This window comes from Cimex lectularius, unplaced genomic scaffold (assembly GCF_000648675.2).
Source record: "Cimex lectularius strain Harlan isolate CLEC.00 unplaced genomic scaffold, Clec_2.1 scaffold89, whole genome shotgun sequence".
In the NCBI taxonomy this organism is placed as follows: domain Eukaryota; kingdom Metazoa; phylum Arthropoda; class Insecta; order Hemiptera; family Cimicidae; genus Cimex; species Cimex lectularius.
Genome location: NW_019392722.1, coordinates 826,392 through 853,546, shown reverse-complemented (window position 1 = coordinate 853,546; position 27,155 = coordinate 826,392). Strand labels below are relative to the sequence as shown.

Here is a 27,155-nt window from a genome sequence, read left to right as displayed (position 1 = left end):
AAAGCGACATCAAATTAGACGTTTTGAAACCATTAGATATTTTTTTGTAAATAGGTCACTTTGAAAAGTGCAATTATAGAAGTTAAGTAAGATGAATAAAATATTAGAAAACAAATAAATATAAAAACATTTCTTGATAACTCTAACCGACTTGGTCCAAAAATGGTGCATCAGAATTGGAGAAAAAGTGCCAAATTTTAGAAAACTATCATCTGTACGCGATAAATAAATCATGTAATTTTGAGTTGAATAGAATTGTAAAGTTTTACGGACAAGCTCGAGTTATATCGAGGACTAGAGCTGTGAAATATACGCATTTGCATATTTTTCCTGGTTAACTAAAACATTTAGTTTTAACAAACTGTATAATGTTTTGAAGCATTTGGATTCAATTTAAGCTATATTTTGCATATCTGTGCATATATTCGCATAAATGCATATTTTTTTACATATCGGTACTTGGCACGTCAAATTTTAATGTTTCTGAGCAGGCAAAAAGAAAAATTCTCGACCTCAGTTCTCTTCTTTCCCTACCATCACACTTCTCAGTTTTACCCGGTCTCTCTTGCGTTTTCCATCGTGAAACATTATTTGTGTGTTGTGGACTGACTACTCCTAAAATGCCGAAAGTCACCGCGAAAACGAAAGATCTTGTTGAAAAGTATGTGCGTGAGTTTTCAAGTGTGGCTTTTAAGGGCTATGGAGACGTTTTATACTGTGTTGTTTGGATAAAACTGAATCAACAGTTACACGTTTTTTGGTAACACAGCACATAACGACAGCAAAACACAAGGTAAATAAAGGTACGAAGTCTAAGTTTCAACAAACCTTTGTGACACAAGAGCTGGGTCTGGAAAATCCGGTTTCGATACCGATTTATGCCGTGCTTTAGTTAGAGTTGACATACCCATCCATAAAGTAAGCCACCCTGAATTCAAGATTTTTTTGGAGAAATACACGGGGAAAACCTTTCCCCACGAAAGTACCTCAGGAAATTCCACCTGGATCTTATATACATCGAAACACTCCATAAAATCGGAGACTTCATCAAAAATGGACCGATCTGGATCTTGAAGGATGAATGAGACGACGGATTTTTTAAATTTAACTTTTTTTAATGCGTTTTTCTTTTTTAATATTAGCAATGTGCCACCGTTTCTCTTTTAAATACGATTATGTGCTTTAATTTGAAGTTTCCTTATTTTTTCTCATGGTAGTTTTCGCATATTTTCAGTTTTAAATTGCATTTTTTACCAAATATATTTACATATATGTGTCCATATTTTTATTGCATATAAATCACAGACCTATCAAGGACAAACATGTAAACAAAAATTCCTTTTTAAAATTGCCAGAACATCTATTACCTAGTAGATATTTCTCTTGTGCAAATCATCAGTCATCGTACTTACTTCCTGTAGTTCATGTACCATACCAACTGCTACGATTTCCATGGAATCCATTTAAAACGCATTACAGAAAAATTAAAACGCGTGACAAAGGGGTCGTGACCGGCTCTTTTCGTGATCATTCTGTCACCTCCTCCTTTGTGGATTTAATATGCAAACGCCGTGAAAATAAACGTGTGCGAGAAGTATGATAATTCCGAATCGAGACGCCCAGACCTTGAATTATTAATACAGCCATTGTCGATTGCTTATTCATCCCGTGAACTTCTAAATAAGGGGTTGGAAAGTAATTAAAAGGGTACCGAACTCTTATTGACCTGTGTATCCTATTGACACATTCGTTAATGGCTCGAACTAATACAAATAAATGCTATAATTATCGTTAGACTGTTTTACGATGTTCGTTGACTTTTCGAACTAATTTATCACCTGTCGACGATTTAAAATATCTACGATGGCAATTTCGCACTTTATACAGCCTATTAAGGAGCAGTGAACTTTTATAAAATATAATTTATTACTGAATAAATTAATTTCTTTTAACCTTTTGGTATAAAAATATTTTCATCGATAGAAACTTTTATTTAATTTAGAATTTAAATTAAAATTGCTTACTGCCAGAAGATCTCAATTTTCCATGAATAAACAAACCATTGTACTTTCTCATTGGACAACTTTGCTATTACAAATCCTTTTTTTCACCTCGCGTTTTCCAAAATCCGCGACTTTAAAATGAACTCGGGACTTTTTTTATTTAACTTCTGACCTAAAAGGAAAAGTATTTTTGTATAATAATTATTTCTTCAAATAATAACTGAAAACGTTTGTAAGAATGCTATGCGTTTATTTATGGTTACGTGTACGCCTGTGTTTTGTGATTGTGCGAGCTAGCAAATAAGTGAGTGAGCGAGTAAGTGTTCAGTAAGTTAGAAAGCAAGCAACAAATGAGTGAGTGATTGAAGTAGCGAGTAAGTCAGTCAGTCAGTGAATGCATGAACAGAGAAATATTTATTTAAAAAAAGGTATCGCATCTTTAGATTGCTGCCAAACTTTAACAATTCATAATTTTTAAAAATCCCCTAGCTACACTTCTGTAGTATAGGTCATAAGAATAAATAAATGAAAAAAAATAGGTTATAATATACCAAATATAGGGCACTCTCAACACGACACAAAAGAATGGCACACTTACGCAGAAAACAAATACTTTGAGCCCTGAAGATGATCTCAATAAAGGTCGAAACGTTGCCACGATAAAAAAAATGTTTTTCTGAAACCTACATCACACCAGACCGCATCTCACGATTTCTGAATAATCATACCAAATATATTTTGAATGTGCTAAAGTGAGAGAGTAAGTTAGTAAGTGATGTAGATCGCAAATAAGTGAGTGAGGGAATTGGCAAGTGAGAGCGTGAGGAAATAAGTTAGGTGAAGTATCAAGTAAATAAGTGACTTTTAATGTTAAATTTATTTACTGGCACAAACATGAATTATCATTAATAATTATAATCATTCAATCAAGTATTAATTACTCTTATTGACTCGTGATCATGCTTGGCTGACACTGTGTCTAATTTTTGTAGTATATTTTAATTCCGAAAAGTGGTATAATTTAGTTATAACCTTATGTAAATGTTCATAGAATTTTTTATACATTAACCTTGTTGGTGTTTGCAAGATCTCTGTGTATGTTCAAAATTTACACCATCCCCATTTGTTATGTGTAAAAATTGAATGAGCAGAAACTGTTTTTTAGATACAAATATGATTCCATAACAACGTACAGAACATTTTAACATATGTTTCTGGGGAGGATATACAATTTTTTGTGTGACCATTTTCGTGCTTCCAAGAAAAGCGCATGGGTTGGATTAGTGTTTTGAGATAGGTTAGGTGGACTAAGGTTAGGGTTAGAGATGGGGTTGAATCAGGTTAGGTTAAGTACTGTTAGTTAGAATTAGGGTTAAGGACGAGTTAGATTACGGTTAGGTTTAAGGTCTGGGATGTGTTAGGTTAGTTCAGGTTACATCAGGTAAAGTAGGGTAAAAACAACTAAGGAACTGGGTTAAGGCCGGGCTAGTTTATGGTTAGGGTTAGGGACGAGTTAAGTTAGTTTAGGTTAGATTGCAGATTATCTATGAGCCAATGTTTTTTCATAAAGCGGAGAAAATATGGAAGTGCATTTCACTAGTGATGGTTTAAGCAGTGTTTCGAGAGGCATCAGTAGCCGCAAAGGTTTAGGTGTAGACAAGGCCCTCATTACTATACGGTAAAGGTCCCGGGTTCGAATCCAGCGACACTGCGTTCAAACCCGGCCGGCAAACATACGAATGGGCTTTTTTTCAAAAACATCGGCACGCCGAGTCTTCATATAACCTCGTAGATGAAATACCCTCGTTTAAAAATTTTTAAAAAACTTCAATGTAAATAAGAGTGCTAAATAGAGTAAAATAGAGGTTACTAATAGAAATGTAACTTTGTAGCATCGTTTCATCGAATTGAAATCATCTACAGGCGTGTTATCAGTTGCTAAAGTTAACCAACCGAAATCACAATAAGCGACATTTTGTTCTGCATGAAATATCTTGGAAATCCAAATAAATATTGTAAACATCTCTTTCTTACGTCTGTATGCACAAACACACACATACAGTGATACAAATTAGATATAGTTTATTATATTTGAAATATCAATATATTGTATCAAAGGCTAAACTATTATAAAGTCAAATCCTTCCCGTAAATAAACCTTAAGGTACAACAGAAACCGGGCAGATAAACCTGATCTTATTTGCTTCTTTCATTTCCTTACTAGAATTTTTAATAAATGAACAATGTAGATGATGGACTACAAACAGACACCCACTGCAGGATTCTGTGGGCGGTGCATGACCAGAGAATAAGGTCTAGCAAATCTTTGTCTTTAGAATTTTTCTGACAAGTGAAAATAAAATGTAAATAAAATGTGTACACCCGATGCGTAAGTCCTACACAACACTCCTCCACGCTCACATGAACTAATTTTCAATCCGTGCTCCGCGAAGTCACCTGAATGGGCGTACCCAGGGTTGGCCGGAGATTTTAACCTCAGCCAGACCACGACAAATGATTTTTCATCGTCAATTCGACCCGAGTGGGAACAAGGACGGGAACGTACCTCTCGACAGAAAAGGAATTCATGAAATTGCCTTTTACATTTGTTTTTATAGCTAGATTTTCGACCTTGGTCTATTAAGGTATTGCTCGGTAGATACTCCCGTTTGACATTCTTCCTCTCGGCTCTTTAACAGAGACAAACGGCCCGTTATGTAACATTTATTCACTCGTATAAGAAAATGTAAAAGAACAAAGAGATTGAAAGAAAAGCGTTCCCATCAGTCACCTTCGCGAAACGTGGACCGTCCAGCGGAAAGTAGAAAAGCACGAATGACCAAGAATCCACGTTCGACGTGTGTGTCAAGGGTGATCCCTATTTGGACAGTCCAATGTTATCCCTTTTCTTTGACCTGCAACCCGGTTAAAGTACAATAGTTACGATTACCTTTATGCCTACTGATTGCGTTTAATTTCTAAAAGCTCATCGACCAAGAAGAAAGCTCTAGAAGTTCCATTACAAAATTAATATTCAAAAACCTACAAAAAAATTCCTTAATCGAAAAAACCAGACTCAAATCGTCAAAACTTGTGTAATTACCTCTGTAATATGTGTTTTATTATGCATAATTACTAACTTAAACTGTCCTATTTTATGGAATAATTCCCAAGGAGAGTCGATAGTTCGATACATCTTTCCTTCGATACACGTCCTTTGGGATGTTCTTGGAATTTACGAAGCTTTCAAGCAAGGACGCTTTAAACATGCCTAAAAGAGTTAAATCTCCGTCCTGTTAAAACACTATTTTGCATTAACAATCCTTGGAATTATGAAAATGTCAAATACAAACGAATACTTATCACCGCTGAGCACAAGCACATCTGTATAAAGATTTTTATGAATTCATTTGTTTTAATAAGAGAGCGTCGTCTAATTAATAACGAAACATAGGGACATCTGTGGCCGCAACGGTTTAGGCGTTGACACGGCGTTCATCACTGTAAGGTAAAGGTCCCGGGTTCGAATGCAGCGGCCCTGGGTTTTTTTTCCAAAACACCGGCACCCTGAGGGTTCAAATAACCTCGTAGTTGAAATACGCTCGTAAAAAAAATTGTGTTTTAATTTAATTATTTAAAGCAGGAGTATATAATATTTTTTTATTTTATTACTCGGCAGGATTTTCTTTTTGATTTGTTTTCTATTTGTTATCTCAATTTTGTTTTTTCAAACGTAATTGTAATTTTAAGTAAGACAATTTTTATGAAGTAATGCCTTCAACTCTGGATTTTTCTATAAGCCTCCATATTTATAAATAACGACGAACATAACTTCCTATATTACAAAGTTATATCACTGATCAAAGTGATATAATAAGGAAAATAATAGATTCCATTTTTAAAATATTTCATGGATGTTCAAAGAGTAGAAAATATATATTCGTAAGGTATTCGAAAATCCAAAAAGTCTGATTCTTATACATAAATAATTGGATACTGTACATTAATAATTGAGTGGTTGCACGATTTTTTAAGCTTTTCCAACGTAATAATTTTTTTATTCAGATGCATTCGGAGGCAAGACTTCTCCTCAGGGTTTATTTACTTTACATCGCGATTTCTTCTTAATTTTCTATATTTTTCTTCTTATTTTTCGACATTTGCGTTTTTACTGTTTCTTTTGGGATATCTATTTTTATAGTTTAGGTGATTATTTAAGCGTTTTCAATGAATATACGTTTTTATTTAGATACTACACTTTCTTTACTTGCAGGTATTTCTTTTTATACGCGCTTCTGTGTTTTCTTCTTAATTTTTTCGGTTTTTCTTTCCTATAGTTGGATATCTGCGTTGTCCCTCCTACCTGTAGGACATTCAAAAGCTTGAATAAGCACCTAACGCATGTAAAGAAATATCCAATAAGTATCAGGAAAAAACGGAGAAAGCCTACAAGTAGAAGGACAAAATATAAATATCCACCAAAATGAAAAATATAACTGAGATAAAACAGAGAAAATTAAAAAGAAAATACACAAGCGACAAGTAAAACACAAAACCTATAAAGTAACAATTCAAGAGGAAGAGGCCTAGACTGCCTGAAAATGTATTTACGTTGGGAAGAACTATACCAAAGAAAGATAAACACCGAAATCATATGAAAACATATCGAACAGGAAGAAGGAAAAATGCAGATATCCACAAAAAGAGTGGGTAAACACAGATATCCAACGAGAACAACAAAACCGTAGATGTTCAAGAAGAAGATGGAAACAACGCAAATAACCAACAAGTAGAGCGAATAAACGCAAATATCCAACAGGGAGAAGGAAAAACTGCAGATATCCGAGAAGATGAAAAAATAAACGGAGATATCCGACGAGAAGAAGGAAACTATGCAGATGTCGAACCGAAAGAAGAAACAACGCAAATAGCTAACAAGAAGAGCGAATAAATGCATATGTGTAAAAAGAAGAAGGAAACAGCGCAAATAACCAACAAGTAGAGCGAATAAATGCAGGTGTGTAACAAGAAGAAGGAAACAACGCATATGTGCAAAAAGAAGAAGAAAATAACGGAGATGCCCAACAAGAAGAAGGAAAGAGTGCAAATAACCAACAAGAAGAGCTAATAAACGCAGATGTGTAACAAGAAGAAGGAAACAACGCATATGTGCAAAAAGAAGAAGAAAATAACTGAGACGTTCAACAAGAAGAAGGAAAGAGTGCAAATAACCAACAAGAAGAGCGAATAAACGCAGATATGTAACAAGAAGAAGGAAACAACGCATATGTGCAAAAAGAAGAAAAAAATAACGCAGATGTCCGACAAGAAGAAGAAAAACGCAGATGTGTAACTAGAAGAAAAAACAACGCAGAAATCCAACAAGATGAAAGAATTAACGCAGATGTCCGTCGAGAAGATAGAAGCAAAAGATATCCAACAAGAATATTGCATTATAATTAATAATTAAGTTGATAAATACAGTAACAAAAGGAGTTTTTCAGCTGAAATGTATTGTTGTTGATTCGGAATAAGCAAAAAGTAGATTCCAAGCCTTAAAATTCATGATTCAATATTTTGTAACCACACTCATCTATCATCAATAAAGTAAAACTATTTTTTTGTCCAATTATGTGATCTTCACTGTAACATCTGTTATAAATTAGAAAAAAGAAGGAAATGAATAAAAAATAAAAGAAAACAGTATACTCGAGGCCTCTTCATCCTATTTGTCAACATAAATTTCTACAGATTTCTATTTATTACAATCAAACTTATGGTTTTCTGAAAATATTAAATAAATATTTGACTATAAGTCGTTGCATTTTAATTTAATATTCAATTATACTCGGTATATTATTTATGTATTTTGCAAGGAAAAATAAATTTCTTCTATTCTTCTAGTTGAACGATTTTTATGAACTTGGAATTATTTTGTATTTGGTTCATAATTTTTCAAGAAAAGTAAGTAAAAATAGTTGTTTATAATTATGCGGTCTTTATCTACCCTGAATTGTTGTAACGTCAAATTTATATTTTTTACTGAGGTCATCGTTGGAATTTATTTCAATTAGTTATTCTTTTTATGTAATGCCTTGTAATAAAAAAGACAGTGTCACAAGCGGGATTCGAACCCACGACCTCCGGCTTAATACGGCGCTCCTCTACCACTTGAGCTATCGAAGGTCGTGGGTTCGTATGCCGCTCATGACACTGATTTTTTTATCTCAATCAATACATAAAAATTAATTGATAAGAATTTATTTGGTCAATCGGACTACGAAACCTAATCGGTTTAAAAGAAATAATCTTGGAAATGAAAAAGACGTTGACACTCAATTAAAACAACAGAAAGGAGGAGCATTTAAACCAATAAGAAGATAAATTAACAACGGAATAACCAAGAAGATGAGATAATAACAATGAAAAGATAAATAAGTGACTAATGCAACATGAAGATAATTAACAACAAAAGAACCAAGAAAACTAGCAACGAACAAAACCAACAATAAAAGAATAAACAACAAAACCAAAAAAAAAAATAAACATAACTGCAACAAGACGCGGCAAAATCAGCGAATGATCAAGAAAAGAACGAAATAGGCAAAAAAATAACAAAGACAAAGATAAGAGAAACGATTACCATTTGATCTATATTGACTTCGATCCTCTCGGACACCACCTGTCCATCTCGGCTTACAACCGTTCGAATTTTCCCTCCTTTTTGCCATTTTCAAAAATAATAAAAAGAATAATTAATTGAAAGAAGTAACTTAGTCAATTGACCACTAAAACGTAAATGGGTTGGAATTTATTTTCGTTACTTCACGTCCGAAATGATTAATATCTCTATAAATCAAATCACTTTTTAAGTTTAATATTTTTTTCCATCAGTTTTATATCCCAGCCGTATCAATTAAATCATAAATTTTATTTTTATATCCTTTTATTTGTTTTTGCTAAAAATTTTACGATTGTGCTGTACAACTCCTATGCCTTCAATTTACTGATATAATCGAACGGCTGATTGTTAATTTTTGACTTTACTTACTACTTAAATGTCGTTAGTGAAGTGTCAGAAACTTCTTAATATGTGCAGTATAATTAAGGTGATTACGAATTAAACATTTGCTTAAACGTACCTTGGTAAGCGTCGAGTTTTGATTACAGCCGGGAAATTTTATCTGAAAAATAACAAATAAAATATATATTAAATAGTTGATTGACAGCTCTTAAATGTGAATGAACTCTAATAGGGGGCCTTGGGTTTATTATCATAGTCTCACAACTCAGTTTTGAAATTTTAGACGCCGTATAAATAAACACAAATGATAAGAAGAAGAATGCAAAGAAATGGTGCGAATTTAAACAATCTGTATAATTTAAATAATTCATAATGGCATGTTGTAGCGAGTAACCTCTCATATCATAGAAAAGAGGACAAAAGATATACGAATTGTTCGTGTGTGGGATGTAGAACTAAGAAAAAAAAGTTTGCTTCCATTAAGATTAAAGTTTTCAAAAAAGATAATTCAGAATCCGGAAAACGAGCTTTACCAAAAGAAGAACGAAGCTCCACATTAACAAGAGGGAAGATAAAGTAAAAAGCCGTTTTTCCATAAAATGAAATGCATCCGGAAGAAGTCCTGCCAACTATAGAAGCTCTTCACGACTACTCGACGTCTGCTACAAGTCGCTCGTCCCACGAAGCTCCCACGTCATCATCAGACTTTATTTGGCGAGGAAAGAGGTGCCACGGAAATGCCCAGTGACGCCGGAAAATATATAAAATGCGTTTGGGTTGCGTGGTCGCCTGGACGTTGATCCTTGCAGGGACAGGACCAAAAATGGGTCTTGCGCCCTTCCAAGTGGTGTCGAAACAACCGAAAAGCACCCACATTCTGAGATTTTTTGTCACACTACTGTCGCGAGAATCGAACTGTACGTCGAACTAGATAAATATGTATAATATGTATTAAGGATATTTTATACTAAAATACACTTTCATCTACTGAAACAGAGAAATGAAAAGTTCGCTATTGTATTTGGCGACATGCGCAGAAATGGAAAGAAACAGCGATTTGGTTCACCCTGCTTATATCCTTTACATTACGCCATCAGACAATGCCGTTTTAAAACGTAATGAAACTTTTCTATTGCACACAGTTTGACAACAACGAAAATGTGGAATTTAAATTGGAACAGATTTTGGCGAATTCTTCGCCAATATTGTATACTGTTGATTGTTGACCTCTGTTCATTTAAATAATAGGTCTTTTATGGAGTGGTTAAATTTTTTTCCGTCTAGAACTGTTGACTTAGTTGAGCACTCATCGCATGCCATAAATGCTTTTTGTAACTTTCCCTTTGACCAACCGGCATTGAGAAAGGCATTTACTTGTTTGTAGTTGTTTTCACACTTTAAGTTTGATCCTGATGATAGGATTATTGACAATGAGCTTTGCAATCGAGGGTGATTGAATATATGGGATTTTAAAAGAGTTTTCCTATTTGTTAAATAAAATAAGTAGAATTTTAGGATTTTTTAGAACATTTTTCATAAAATAATTAGTTGAACTGCACTTTTTAATATAATGGTAATCCTAACTAAATATTTGTGATGTATACAAATTATTATAATTCAATTAATTAATCTTTTATGTAAGGTATTGGTTGAGATAAAAAAGTCAATAAAATTCAAAAGGTGGGGTGAGATGGGAAGTTGGTATCCGAGTGGATTGAAGTCACGATAGCTCAAGTGGTAGAGTAGCGGCGTATTTAGCGTGGGTTCGAATCCCGCCCGTGACACTGCTTTTTTTATCTCAACCAATACCTTACTCCAAAGATTAATTAATTGAAGGAATTTATTAGGTCAATCGGACCACGAAACCTAATGAATTTAATCAGCAAAATGAAGTATATCTTCACTAAGCTCTCCGTGGCCATTTCATTTGTCGCCGAGAATCGAATAGATTACACGAAATTTCAAAAATGGCAAAAAGGAGGGAAAATTCGAAAGATTGGTTGAGATGGGAAGTTGGAGTCCGAGTGGATTGAAATCACGATAGCCCAAGTGGTAGAGAATTTGGCCGAAGGTCGTGGGTTCGAATCCCGCTCGAGACACTGATTTTTTTATCTCACCAAACCACAAAACATTATCAATAGCACATGAAAAACCCACGAAACAGTTCTGTTGTACTTTAAAAGAGCCATTATAAAGAATAAAATTAACAGATATAATTGTACATTATTAAAACTATCAGAACGATTATTAATTTATAATACATTAGACAAAATATACTATTATTTTTGTCAACTCGAACACAATCCATTCCCCAAATGTAATTTCTTTGAAGGATTGCCGGTCCTAGCGGTTTATTTTATTACAGCCATAATAAGATAGAACTTGGCCCAACAATAAATCATACATTGTTTAAAGTAATTGTTAACGATGATTGCCATCTAGGAATTTACATTGTTGCTCTATTGTAGGGCTCGTCTATTTGTACCTGTCAATCCAGCACTCGGATGCCGGCCGTGGAATGTTTTCTAACAAAATCCCATCAGTAATGCGACGTTGTTCGGCCTGTTTCAATATCCCAGGCAATCAGGTTTGTCAATATGTAAAAAGTTGACGTTACACCGGAATCAAAAAGTGTTAATTATGGCCAAGGACACAAACAAAACTTTAGGGCATGTATGAAAAACGAAAAAATGTGTGACAGCAGTATAAAGTTTTAATTAACGTTTTAATTTCCTAAAGCACTTGTCTTACTATTTAATTAAAATTTAGTACTTAATCATATAAAAAGTAAGGCATATTTATCAAATAAATAATCAGATTACGGTGTTCTTTTTAAATAGCACGGCTCAATTTTTCTTGATCCAATGAGGCTATCACGAAGAAAAATACGCGTTTAATATTTTTCAGTCTAGTTGCAAATTTTTGCCTTTTTTGGAGAAAAATTATACAGGATACCTCAGGCCCAGTTCAACTTCAAAATTCAAATTTAAAAGGTATTTTACGCTGAAAAAAATGGTGCAATCGGATTTCAAATTGGTCGAAAAATGACAAAGTTATGGTAAAAAGAAACCAGTCGCATAATTTCGACGAGGAGCTGAATATTTTACTGTATTAAATTCACTAATTTCGTGGTCCGCTTGATCAATTAATATATTATAATTAATTACGTTTTTAGTTGAGATAACCACTTGAGCTATCGTGACCTCGATCCACTTGAAAAATGGCAAAAAGGAGGGAAAATTCAAAATGTGCGGTTGAGATGGGAAGTTGGTTCCGAGTGAATCGAGGTCACGATAGCTCAAGTGGTAGAGCAGCGGCGTATCTAGCCGAAGATCGTAGGTTCGAATCCCGCTCGTGCCATTGACTTTTTTATCTCAACTAAAAACCTTAATTAATTATTTTACTGTATGTTCGCGAAAATCCGAATTCTTCTTTTCCAAATGTTGAAAGGGTTTTAAGTTTAAAAAAAAAAATTAGAGATATACTTCGGACTTACAATTTTAAGTCGTATCGCTCTTATCTCGTCCAGTGACTTCGGGACTCTGAATCAGATAATCTAACGTTCCTTGCACAAATGTCGATTTGGGAGGCTGAAGAATTCAAGTTCACCTCTAATGACATACTAAAGTTTAGTAAACCATCGAATTTTCGAACGTGGGCAGAAGAAAATCCGAGAATTTCGTACTCTTGTCATCATCAGGTAGTTCACAGTACCAACGTTGGGTGTGGACTTCTCGGAAATAAATTAATTGGTCCTTATTTCAACGAAAATCATTTAAATGGTGCTCAGGCCCGCAATTTTTTGAGGGAGGTTTTACGAACACTATTAGATGATGTTCCCCTGCAACAACGACAAAGAATGATTCTTTAGCTTGGTGGATGTCCTGCACACAATTGTCTGCAGGTGAGTTCCTGGAAGTAAATTAATTTTACAATAGTACCTATTTGTTCATTCAGTATTCCATTCAAAATGAACCGAAGAGCACAGTTTTCCGATCAACAGCCTACGACTGCTTTACTGAGAGTGGTGGTATTGCGCGTCGTAAACAACAAAACGTTTATTCGTGTTGCTTGCTATATGAGGAGATAAGGATCAGTTGCTGTTCCATTACCAAGAAACCGGCAGCGTAATTGCAACAAGGAGCTGAATATTTTAATGTATGTTCGCGAAAATACAAATTATCGGATTAGTATCGATCTTGTCGAGGGACTTCGGGTCATTCATTAAATGATTTTCTTCTGCAACAACGACAAAGAATGATTTTACAGTTTGATGGATGCCCCGCACACAATTTTTTTTCAGATGAGATGTTATTTGAATTATCATTTCCGGGATAGGTGGATAGGACCTCATGGCCCTATCTGTTGGCCTCCTCGGTCACCCGATTTAACTCCACTTGACTATTTTCTGAGGGGCCATTTAAAAAACAGTGTCTACGCCAATCATAACGAACCGACCTCATTTGAAGAACTGCGGCAAAGGATAGAAAATGCTTGTCAATCTATCTGTCGATCTATTCTATCGCAATTCTGAGCACCCGTGAAGAGTGGTTAAAATGAGCAAATATTTGCATCTTTACATAAGGCTGGCGGTTAGGACACAAAATGTGATTAATAAATGACTGTTTTTCATACTTTTGCCATAACTTTGTCATTTTTGACCAATTTAAAATCCGATTGCACCATTGTTTTCAGTGTAAGAAAATCCTTTAAAATAATGTGTCAGTATGAATAGGGTCCTATTTGAAATTGTGAAGTTGAACTGGGTAAAAATTTGAAACTAGACTAAAAAATATTAAACACTTTTTTTTCGGGCCACTTAAAAAGGACGCTCTGTATAACCATGGACGATGGAACCATAAAAGCACCTGTGTTAAGCTCCTGGCGCCTACTTATATTATTCTCATCGTCCGTTAATCTGATTCCCGGATTAGCCCAATATCTCCCATCAAAAGCATTTCAATGACGATCGAGCCATTAGCAGAAGATTAACCCATTAATCATAGAGTTATAGATAATTGAATGATTATGATCTGTTATTCAATCAAAAATACGAACGCCCATATATCAAAACGCGAGTCTCTATGTTAAGACGATTTTTTTCTTATACACAAATATAAATTATTAAAGAAAGAACTACAAATGATCGGTATAAATTGAATATGGAGGAACCAATCTTGAGTGATATCTTGGCCGTCAATCGCCCTTGCGATTTTTATGGTACTTTATTCCCGTTCAACCTTCTTATCGTGATTTGAACAAAAAAAAATCGGAACTTTAAATTTTATACCCGATTTTTTTTTTAAACCTGTGGACCATTTTGTTTGAATTAATTCAGGTAATTGCAAAGTTTTGCCAGTTATTGATGTTTTTTTTAAATAATGTCTATAATATTAAAAGCGATTGTGTTCGTCTCAATGACTTTACTCGCTTTTGATACCAGAAATATCAGAATGCAAAAGAATTTCTTCTTCCATCGACTGTAGTCATGTTTTCTTTGATTTTGAAAATTTTACTCTCACCACTCTATTGTGTCGAGCACCTTGCAGGCCGAGTGAGACAATTTTTGCCGAGTCACCAACAAAATATGGAGACCTTGCATTGTCATGGAGAAAACTCCATTTCTAATCACTTAACCGAATCATTAACCCGTCATTGGATCGGTATTATTTCATAGGTCGATATCGTATGATGCAATTGACCGTTTCCATCTTAGAACGAACCAAGAAGGAGAAATATTGATGTTTTTTGTTCGAAGTTCGTGCTTGAAAGTAACGCTTAAAAAAGAAAGTCTGGTTTGGCTTTCCCTATAAATTTCATCCACCTTTACTAAGTTTTTATATACATATTTTATTATATATATAAAACACTTTGGATTTTTTTAACTTTTGGGTATACAAATTTTAATTTGTTCAAAAAATCATATGTATTTATCATTGACTGAAAATTGTACAACAAATACATTGGTATATTTCTAATTGGAGAAGAACTTGATTTATCTTCTCAAAATGAAGGGTTTTTTAAACGAGGGTTCGCCACAGCAGAGGTCTTATAAACCCTCAGGGTGCCGGTGTTTTTGAAAAAAGCCCATTTGTAAGTATGCCGGGTTTGAATGCAGGGCAGCTGGATTCGAACCCGAGACCTTTACCTTACAGTGATGAGCGCCGTGTCAACGCTTAAACCGTTGCGGCCATCGACGCCCCAATGAAGACTATTGAATGTTCATTTAGTAGTTCAATATTTTCACTATATATTTCATTATTGTTACATATATGAAACATTGCCTAAATACATTAATGAATTAAAAAATATAGTTTTCTAGAATATATCAATAGTATATTTGCACCCTGTGGCCAAACTACCATAGATAAATCTAATTTTTGTCAAATGAGATAAGTGCACATTCCAGTGTGTCTTCCAGCTCGGAGGAATTTGTACCAAACGTCTAAACTTGAATATCACAATCTTGATTATTTTTTACATATTAGTTTGTGTCGCAAGAGAGCAGAATTACTTAAAACGCCTTTAAATTCTGCTGAAAACTAAAATTACTATCAATCTCCGAAACTTTAACAAAAAATGTAGTAAAAATGCAAGTTCCAAAATACTCCATTATTAAAATCTGTAACAGCTTTCGAAATGTTCAAAATTGCGATATCATCAAAATCATAGCTATTTTCCTATAATGACTGTTATTATAATCAATAGGGGACATAATACATAAGAAAAACCCGAGAACAAAAATTATAGCAAATTCCTAGAAACTGTTTTAATCAATACGACATTAAAAGCCTATAAAATATTATGGAAAAAAAATTATTGAAATTGTTCTTGTTAAAACCAACAAGTTTTTCTATTTTCAGAAAAATTTAATGTTTTTCCTTCCAGGAAATAGAAACAAACAGTAGGACGATTATTCGGAAATCGTGAGATGCGGTCTGGCGTGATGTAGGTTTCAGAAAAACATTTTCTTTATCGTGCGAACGTTTCGATCCTTATTGAGATCATCTTCAGGGCCTGGGATTTACAAACATTGTTTACATTTAAAAAATACATGTAGGATGTGGAAAAAAAGTTAATTTATACAATAAAATAAAATATTTTTTATATTCGATCAAAGTATTTGTACTCACTTACATACTTTGATTGAATATAAAAAATACACTTTTTTCCACATCCTACATGTATTTGTTAAATTTAAACAATGTTTGTAAATCCCAGGCCCTGAAGATGATCTCAATAAAGATCGAAACGTTGGCACCACAAAGAAAATGTTTTTCTGAAACCTACATCACACCACACCGCATCTCACGATTTCCGAATAATCATCGACTAACGGTCACTCATCACCACACATTTCTAAACAGTAGGACATTATTATTAAAAACTGGCTATAAACTTTGAACTGTGCATAAATATAAATACAATGGAGTAGATAATTAGTTATAGTTCATGTATCGTATAGTTTATTTCAGGAATAAGACATTGCTGAACGCTACTTCCAGTTGCGGTACGGCAAAGAATACTCACATATCAGACCGATAAAAGCCGGCGTCCCACAAGGGAGCATTCTTGGTCCCATCCTGTGTTCCATTTACATTGCTGACTTTCCTATACATTACCATGATGGTACGGAAATTTTGTCTCATAACTCGAACCTGTCCGATGCAATATACAACATCCATGACAACTTATGGTGCAAAAAGTGACAAGACAGAATGAGGGAAAACGTACCCGATGTCATTCAAATTGGAAAAACGGTCTTTCCCTTTATTGTACTTCGTCAAGGAGCCACCAACCTCCAATCATGTCTGATTCATTTTCATATTGTGTAGTTTTTGTGTTGAAGAGGAAAGGGTTCTTCGAAAATTGAACAGTTCTGATTCTCTGGTTCTTGTGCGGTAGGCCATGATTGGAGGTTAAACAGTTCATCCTATCTTATTATTTTCTATTTTTGTTTTGTTTTTCATTGTTTTTTCTATTATTATTACAATTATGAGTGATTAACTTATGGCAACAAAAAGCAGATCTGTATCCATGTCGTATTGCTTTTATTTAATTATAAGTATATTATATTTATGTTTAATTTAAAAAATAAAACTTTGCATCTATCTAATGATAGTTCGTTTTATTTTATATATGTTACTTTAGGACTAATTGTAAGTACAAGTCTAATAAGGTTAAACTAATCTTCCTCTCCTCTGCAGTTTTGCATACTTTTGGATTAATATTTCTCCATATAATAAAAGAAAGTATAATGTTGTTTTTTTTCTTTCTGAAGTAATGAATATGAAATTAAACTTATTCGTGATAACAAGTAATAATAGTTGAATAATAAATAAACAATTAGTATAGGGAAACAAACAGTACCTTGAATCTATTATATTTCGTGGTCTGATTGACCAAATTACTTCTTTCAATTAATTATTCTTTGTATGTAAGGTCTTGGTTGAAATGAAAAAGTTAGTGTCACGAGAGGGATTCGAACCCACGACCTTCGGCTCAATACGCCGTTGCTCTAACCACTGGAGCTATCGTGACCACGTCTTGAATGTTTATTGGCCCCAAAGATGAGTAACGTAATAATATTCGTTTTTTTATTCATCCAATAACAAAACCATTCGAATGCATCTATGGAAACGCATATTATGGTTTAAACCCACGCTAAATTGTACAGCCAGTTTAGCGCAAAACAAAAACAACATATTGTTCAGTTGGATTTCTTTCATCGTTCTTCTTCACATTTGTCTCCAGCACGAACTAGCGGAAAAATAAAAAACAAATTGTTATGTGAAGTTCATGTTAGACACGTTCAAAACCAAGAGGATGATATAAAGACTGACGTATGAAACCATAAATCAGCCGGCCCACCTGGTAAGTCCGACATCGGTTCATTAGAAGGTGGCCGTGAAACGCATTTTGTTATAACCCGTTGCGAAATAGGTGTGCATCTTCTCAAAAGAGAAAACTATTAATTTACACGTCATCCTTATAATTGTTCTTGCATCACCGCGTATGACAAAAAAAAACGTGATTTTGTTATTTCATTGAAGAAAGTTTTGTCACCAGGTGAAAGCCAAAGTTGTTTGTTCTATAAATCGATTCTGAAAATTCCGCCTCTTACAAATCATATAGGAAGACAGATCAATAAAATAGTAAGGAAGGCTCATGGATAAATTTTATTTATATATACAACCCCCATACATGGCGATACAGGATTCAAAAGGATAGAAGAATCTTTTAGCTTAAAGCTCTGCCGCATTTATGACCTCTAGTCAATTCAATACTATCTCTTTGTTCTTCCAAAAAAATATTTTCCTTCTTTCTTTAAGAAACTTAGATTGCTTAGCAACCCTGGACCAAATAAATATATTTTCTGCGTGTTATTTCCTATAGTTGTTAAACGAGATATATTTAATTTTTTCCTTATTCTTGTACCCTTCATTTTCATTTTTAAAAAATAATAATAAAAAGCAGCTCAAATCCTCCACTAAATAAATAAAATTCCAACATTTTTAATACAAAATGTACCAAATTTCTAAATAAACCGTACAATAAGTAATAAATTTTCGTCAGACGACCCTGGCTATTATTTAATTGACAATTAATTTAGCCTTAAAACGTAATTTATTGTTATAGTAACGAGCTGCCATTGCCCAATATGAGGGTAATGCTGATTGACAATGAATCACCAGTGCGACTGGGTTTGACTTATAAGGGAACCGACTTACCTTGTTATTCGAACGGCCGACCCAGTGAGCCACGGACGAAAGTTTTGAGTTTGGAATTAATAATATATTTCCCTTTTGGCAAATTGTAATTGTTGGTATAAAAACAATAAATTACCTGTATCGATTCAAAGTTTATCAGCTTTAATGTAACAATCACGACCTCATAATTTGCTTTCTATGCCATTGGGGAAATTTAACTGATATTAATTTTTAAAAGCTTAAAGGTGGCATTTCTATAAAATACGTTGGACAAGTATAATCCTACAAAATTAAAATTATTTATTGAAATGTTTTATGTCTAGATAAGCGATAATTCACATGTTGACTTATCTTGACTTGACTTACTGGGTCAAGCTTTGCGCCATCTTCAGTGAGGAACGTAAACTTATTTACGATCCAACGAAAACCGTATCTAGATTCATATTTATCAGTCAGGTGCAACAAGAAGTTACTATTTTTTAATCTTTTTTTTTTTCAACATCAAACACGTAGAAAGATTGGTATGTAATTTTAAAAAAAGATTGTTATTGAAATTATTTAGGATATATAATCAACCTTTGATCTATCATTAAAGAATGAAACAGCCTGTAGATGATGAATATCTCCCCTATTCCGATTACACATTGAAAACCAAATCTTGCTTTGTTTAATCTTCAGAGAGTGGAGTTCCTCAGTTTCTACTCCGGTAAGAGACCCAGTTTCGGTTCAATAATAAGGAAGTATATGTAGGGTTCCAATCTTCGTAGAGGTCATTAGGCAGGTAAAAAAAAGACTAAATGCTGGGTTCACCGAGCTTTCGGCACTTTACAGTGCCATCATCCCAAGGATGAAGAAAACGATTAACATGGAAAACTATTGTATAAGCATTTTGGGTTTAAGGCTATGGAGCACATGGCCAGCATAATACTTTTTTGACGGTGAAAACGGACATCTCGCTGAATATAAAACGGACTTCTACCCAATACTGCTATCCAGTCCAACCGGGGGCGACGGGGTTCGTCGCTCTCTCTCTCTTATTAATTTTAATCCTTTGTATATAGCTTCTGTAAATAGCTGTACTTTTCACACAACACATATATACATGACTATTGTACAAACATAAGAAATCTAGTTACATTCACTCCCTCGGAGTACTCGATTCTTCGGGTCGAGGTTAAACCCACTCCATTCTAGTTAATAACTTACTGTCACTCTCCAGACGTCGCATACTCACAACAGAGAAATCGTAATTCCTATTGGCGGGGCTAAACACCCCTTCACGCTAATAAATTGCATTCGTCCCAATTAATTAGCATAAGCACAATACCCGATACATATGTAGAAATCTGGTCACGTTCACTCCCCCAGAGAAATATTCCTCGGGGCAGGGTCGAACCCCACATTATTCTCGCCAATAACTTACTTTTGCTCTCCAGATGTCACGCACTTTTTTTAAGTATTATACGAAAATAATACGGAAACTTGTATTGAGATAAATAAAAATTACAAAAACAAAAATACGCTTTTAGTAAAAGTGTTTTGTATGGGTGAGTGTATTTATTAGAGTGATGGGAAGGGGCTGATGGTGGAATAGCATCCCCATCGCCCCTCGAGCTGTGTACGTGACTTGAGTCGGTGGAGGAATATTCAGTACTCCATCCACTAAATAGAATGAATGCAATGTATATAGGTTAGAAGGCGAGAAATAAGAGTGGAAAAATGTATTTTTGATTTTCCCAAAAATTTGCAATCAAAAGGTATTTTACAGTACAGAAAACGATATAAAGTTTGTTTCTTGCTTAAAAAATATTTAAACTTATGTGAGTAGTACTGTTTTATTTACGTTTTGCTACATCGCTCGGTCACAAAACTAATCTAGGTTTATAAAATTTAAAAAAATAAAAAAAATTTATTATTATTAATTTCAAAAGGTGCGGTTGAGATGGGAAGTTGGTGTCCGAGTGGATCGAGGTGACGATAACTCAGGTGGTAGAGCAGCGGCGTGGGTTCGAATCCCGCTCGTGGGGGACCGCGGTAGCCGAGTGGTTAGCATGAGAGACTCTCACGCCGTGGTCGTGGGTTCGATTCCCACCGTCGCCTCTGGCCCTGTTTTCACAATAACCCCCCAAATTCGAACACACATATATGAATTGTCACATGGCTAATATGCATAGTTCATAACGCCAAAAAAAAAAAAAAATCCCGCTCGTGCCATTGACTTTTTATCTCAACTAAAAAACCTTAGTTAATTGTAATTATTATTAATCTTCCCATCTTTCCAATCCGGCACCCACAGTTTTTCCTTTCTTTCATAAATTTCTTCATTTTTGAAAAGTAGTTAAAAAAGCAATTGCACCACTAAAAATGATATTAAACGGAGTAGGTTTTCTGAAATTTACTGGTTCCTAGGATTAGAAATAGAGATTCGAACCAAGGTTAATTAGGAATTTTTGGTTCCATTTCGAATGAAGAATCTACTGATAAAGTTCGTAATACAAGTAGCCGTACACATATATATATAGTTTTTGTAGAACTTTACTTAATTATATTATATATATATATATGTGGTTAGGTACTTAAAGCTAATCCAAATTGTTTTTTTTTTGTTTTTTTTATATATATAATTTAAAGAACAAATTGAATGAAATATAATAACTTTGAATAACATGCACAACAAAGGCATACAACCATTTAAAAATAAAATTTAAAAAATAATTACTTAAAATATTGTTTTCTCGGTTTCTAGAAAAAAACTTTTTGCAGGAAAACTGGGACACGTGTCTAATATTTTTCGACTTAGTACCCCCAAAAAAATTTTCATTAAAATCGGTAGCCTCACTTGCGAGTGTATTTATGAACGATTGAGTTTATTCAGAATTCATATCGCCACGAACCATGGTGATCCTTTCATTCACCGGATGCCTACTACTGGCATATCATTAAGCCACGGCCCTACTCCGATTTACATTCGCGACCTTTTAAATGCCCTCCTCGTCGTTTCGCTTTCCCCTCAAGTTTCATAAACTGCTTGATGGCTATTTGTATGCATATGAGGCATTAACATAAGAACTGGGTGAAGCAAGGGCCGAGACCAAGCTGCGAACTGTTTTTATTTATTATTCACGAAAACGATGCTGTGTTTGTTTACAAAAGAACCTGTACGAATAGGTTTTGAAATTTTTACGTTGATTTACAAATTATACTGACCCTTGTACAATCGTTTAAGACGAGCTAAGAAAAAGAAAAAATTGCCTATGAATAAAAAAGACCATTTTCAAAAGACAGTTTTCAAATCATCTATACCCTTTCTCTAAATTCATAACCTTCAAAAATAACGACTTCAACAAAAGAAGGTAGTGGATGTAACAAGTGATTTTTAACCGGCCTCGTGCGTAATTTGCTACCGGCTTCAGCAACAATGCCCCCACAAACAAGCACGACCGGCTAATTGTTCTCAAATTAATCCAATGCAAAATAGCCTCATTGAATTAGGCTAATGCGTTTATTGCCGGGTTGAAATACAACCCACATCGCAAATTCTTTTTCGGGCGAGGTAGGTGTAACCCAGTCTTCTATATCCGTTGACTACATCATCCTGGTAGCCTCGATTCTGGTTTCACCGGCTGTATTATCTTTTTCTGAAAGAACGTCATAATGTTTTCAGAGGATGAGGCGGCATATGCAAAGTACGAAGTTACAGTAATCAGGGTTCGAATAAAAATAAATCAGTTTATGACTATAGAGTGTCTATCGCAATATTTTTCACTTGTTTGTGAAGAGAGGATTAGACTTTTCAGGTTTTAAGCTAATTAATTGACAAAATAATTTATTAGTAAACAGAAAAAAAACTTTTAATTATTGTGCACACGTGTTTATTCAAAATTAATTGGTTTGTCCACAGTCAGGCTGATGATTATAGCTGAAGAATTAGTCTAAAGGAGATTATTTCATACAAAGGCGTTCTAAGCCATCAATATAGATTATTTTATTATTTCTAAAAATATTTCAAATTTGTAGATAGGGTGAGTAAAATGTCTTATTATCGTCTATGAATATAAAAAATAAATCGGGACATTACAGGTTAATCACCTCGCACCCTTCCTGTTTAAGCCTTTATACCAATTATCGTAATATTTTTCCCATTTCTTTTAAAACAGTCAAATCAAATTTTTCGGTGTCAGATTCTGCGATTCAACAAGGCTGACAAGTCATGAAATGGGAGAATCCGGGACGTACTCCCGAATGGGCTTTTTTTTTAAAATACCGGAAGCCCTGGGGTTGATATGATCTATGCTGTTGCGTACAAAATAAATAAAAATGAATCAAATATAAAGTGTCATTACAGAAGGTAAACAAAACTATTAGGGAAAAGACACTTCAGTTTAAAATTGATGTTTTGTGGCCGATTAGTGAGGGGGTTTGGTAGAGTAGGGATGTTAGGTTAGGTAGACTTAGAGTTAGGTATAGTTGGAGTTGGGGACTCGTAAGTCTGTTTAGGATTGGTACGGTTAGGGTTAATTAGGTTAGATAGAACTAGGGTTAGGGATGGGTTAGGTTAGTTAAAAAATGTTTCAATACCAATTTTGGTTAGGGTATCCCATATTTTGCTTCCGAACTACCTTACGTAGAGAATCCTTGTATTAATGCGGGAAATCAAAAAATGTCCTCCAAAATCAAAATTTCCACCTGACGGGTTTTCTGGCTGTTTTTACGTCCTCGGTAACATAATTTTAACCTAATTCGTTTTCCCCTGAGAATCCTTGTTGCAGATAATCGTTTTTAATCAGTAACACGCATTTTGCGTGTCAGACCTTTCTGAACAAATTTGGTTCCGGTCTGTCGTTTCCTTGTAACTGCCAAAACTCCAAAACCATGGAACCAATTTTTATGAAATTTTCAGAGATTGTGAGGGTTGGTTTCTAGATGGTCTCCTATGAATTTCATCCCACTCAGATCAACGGTATCGGCTGCGCATGCTATATCTTAGAAACCAGTTGTTTGATTTTTATGCAATTTTCAAGGATTATGAAGATGCTTTCTAAATGATACCACATAAATTTGAGTCCAAAAAAGTCGGAACCTATACTCCCTACCCACTTGGCTTTTTTGGCACTTGGTTTTTTTTTATTTTCAGGCAAACCATCGCCCTGATAGAAGTGTCCTTTATTGTCGTGTTTACATTTGAAAGTCGGTTGAAATTGAAAATTATTATAAAATCAAAACGTGTGTAAATGTGTGGTGTTTAGTGACTGTTACTTGATGATTATTTAGAGGTCGTGATATGCGGTCTGATGTGACGTAGGTTTTGGAAAAACGTTTTCTTTATCGTGCCAACGGTTCGATCTTTTTTGAGATCATCTTCAGGGCTCAAAGTGTTCGTTGTTGGCACTCTCAACACGACAGACAAGAATGACACATCTACTCGGAAAACAAACACTTTGAGCCCTGAAGATGATCTCAATAAAGATCGAAACATTGGCATGATAAGGAAAATGTTTTTCTAAAACCTACGTCACACCAGATCGCATATCACGACCTCCAAATAATCATAAAATCAAAACCTTCATTAGAGATTTTGTTGCAATGCTAAAATTTAACATTATGTTATACACTTGCAACAATGTTTCATTAAAATTAATAAAGATTAAATAATACTTCGTAATGATTAATGACACACACCCATGGCATTTGAGGTGAGATATATTTAGGTTTTATGTATGATATATATTAATATCATAAATTTTGTCGTAACCTATCATTTTCGTTTGCCTATCGTCGTTGGTCTCTGAGATTCGTTTCGGTATTTTGTTCCATCATCAGTGTGTCTGTGAAGTCAAGAAATGCTGAAACTCGTCTCTCAGACCAATCCAGCGAGAATAAACAGACCAAAATGAACAAAAAAAATCAGATCAGATGAAATCATGTAAAAATCTTACAATAAATTTTAAATGAGAAAGTTTATATATAATATGTTGTTAAAAATATAAGAGTGGGTCGAAAAATAAGGGTGGACGTCTTGACAGGCCGTATTTTTATTCTTGAACCTCTATATGCAATAATAAATATATAACCGTTGGTTGAATTTTTAATTCGGCAAATTATAAAGGTGTACGAATTTCTCATTCCTTTGAATGGAAAGAGGCTGTACTCAGGAATGAGTCAGAGGCCAGAAATCTTGCCATCTTACGCCCACAGCCATCTGACAAAGGGGACAGATTTAGCAAGCGTCGTTTTTTTCAGCAAAAAAAAATTCGCGTTTGTTAGCCAACTTTCATATGTTTGAATCAATTTTGTTTTTAATATAATTAACATTGATTACATACTGGTCGTAAATATCTACTTTAATAAAGCCTAAGGGTTTACAATTCCAAAGGAAAAAAATTTACTACAGACCAAAAAAGGAAGCAAATTACCATAATTTCGTCGTGCTCTTATTAAATGCAGATAGAGCAAATTATTCCAATTGAGTTTTTCAACTGATAAAGTTTTTTAAACACATTAACTATTGCTGCTACGAAATACTGCTTGTCTCAGAAAATTTCACAGTATGCCTTATACAGCAAAAGGATCACCAGTTACATCATTGAAATAGTTAAGTTCTAATAATGAAGTTTTAATACATTTCTTGGCTTGAAAAACCTTCGTATTAACACTTGCGAAAAAAACAGTTTTGCAAGAATAGAACGATCAGAATTTTTTTTTATCCAATTAAAATAAGAAGAATGAATGCCAACTGTTTGTAAAATACATTAGAGTTCGTAGTCCGATTGACCGAATACTTTTTTCATTTATTAATCTTTACGTAAGGCATTGATAAAAAAGTCAGTGTAACGAGCGGGATTCGAACCCACGATCTTCGGCTAAATACGCCGCTGCTCTACCACTTGAGCTGTCGTGACTTCGATCCACTCGGACTTATTTGTAAAATGTCGAATTATCTCATGTTTGTGTTGGCCACTGACTTGTTCTTCGGTATAAATTAACAATTAAATTAGCATACATATTGCTTGACACACTACTTGAAGATCGAATTACAATAATTGACAATTAAAAATATATCTTTATCACTTTCAACGTAGTGTTTCAATTAGTTTTACAATTTTAGATAATAAAATCGCTTCAAAATTTGTACTTTCAAATATCCTGTGAATTCTTTTGTCCAGATTACTGTATTATAGGCTACAAAAAATCTGGAAGATTATTATATTTAAAAAAGTTTTAATCATACGTTTAATTACTTATAGCTTAAGGAAATTTGTAACTGTTAAAAAATAAATTAACAAGTCAGTGGGCAAGACAAAAGGTATCGATAATTTACTATATATTGACCTTTTTTCCGTTATATCTATTGTTTAAATTTTTATTCCCTTTCTGTTTTAATGATTTAAGATTGTTTAAATTTTGTTTCAAAACGCAACGTAATCCTGTTATAATGATTGATTTGAAGTTTGAGAACTGAGGATCCATTTGGCCAAATTGGGAGCATGCAATTTGACGGCCACTTTGCTGTTTAAGGGAAAGTCGTGATTTTTCTAATTTTAATAGATTAAGGAAATTGCCTGAAATGCAACACTTTTGGTCACTTTTTCACTCGGCCATATGTTTGTTAAATGACAGGTAAATCAATAATACTGATGTCTATTTAATTGTTACGAACGCCACGCTGAAATTGTGATCATGAATGGTCACTTAAATTTTAGATTGTATTAAATTTATCTAAAGTCTGCAGGATGTATATGGGTCTTTTATCACCATTTATGCATTTATAACAGGATTAATCTAAGCCAAGGCAGTGTGGTAGAAACTGCTGCTGAAGAAAAAGTTTATGAAATACCATTCAACCTTCAACCTAAGCAGCTATTGTATAAATAATTATTAATTATATTTTTATATATGTAATTTTAAATTTATGCGTTTGTTCAATAATAAGTCGAAATTTTTTGACTTTTAATTTAACACTTTTTTACAGAGGTCTTCTTTGGGATTTACAATGAAGTTCGTAAAGTCCTTAATGTTGACAGTTTAGACCAGGAATTTACTTTTTCATAATGTGTTTTGCCAGGATTATTTAAATTGAACAATAACATTTAGCAGTTCAATTAAAATGTATTCGTACAATTTAAAATATTACATTTCTGTAAAGTCTTAAGTCCACTTCTACTCAATAGAAACAAAAAGTCTAAAGTTCCCATTTTTCGGTACTGTTTTCTCAAAATTTATTTAGTCAATGACAATTAATGTTCTTTGTCTTTAATTTTCCTTTTTTTTACGTGTTTACGTTTTTTTTACGAGGGTTCGCAACAGCAGAGGTCATATAAACCCTCGGGGTGCCGGTGTTTTGGAAAACAAGCCAATTGTTTGTTGCCAACAGGGTGTTTTTTTTTTTTTTTTTTGTAAGTAGGCAGGGCCGCCTGGATT

At 34.0% G+C, this 27,155-nt stretch overlaps 1 protein-coding gene across 3 annotated transcripts in view; it reads right to left on the bottom strand.

Annotated features, from left to right (window-relative positions):
* The window catches only part of LOC106663643, a 303,217-nt gene that overhangs the window by 268,886 nt on the left and 7,176 nt on the right, over window positions 1-27,155 (bottom strand). For 2 of the 3 annotated variants that reach the window (XM_014388633.2, XM_014388635.2), the window contains exon 2: window positions 9,146-9,187. The gene's annotated coding sequence lies outside the window, so the exon portion shown is untranslated. Of the gene's footprint in view, window positions 1-9,145; window positions 9,188-9,560; window positions 9,583-27,155 lie in introns of those variants that run through there. The other variant, XM_024226677.1, reaches the window with a different exon arrangement.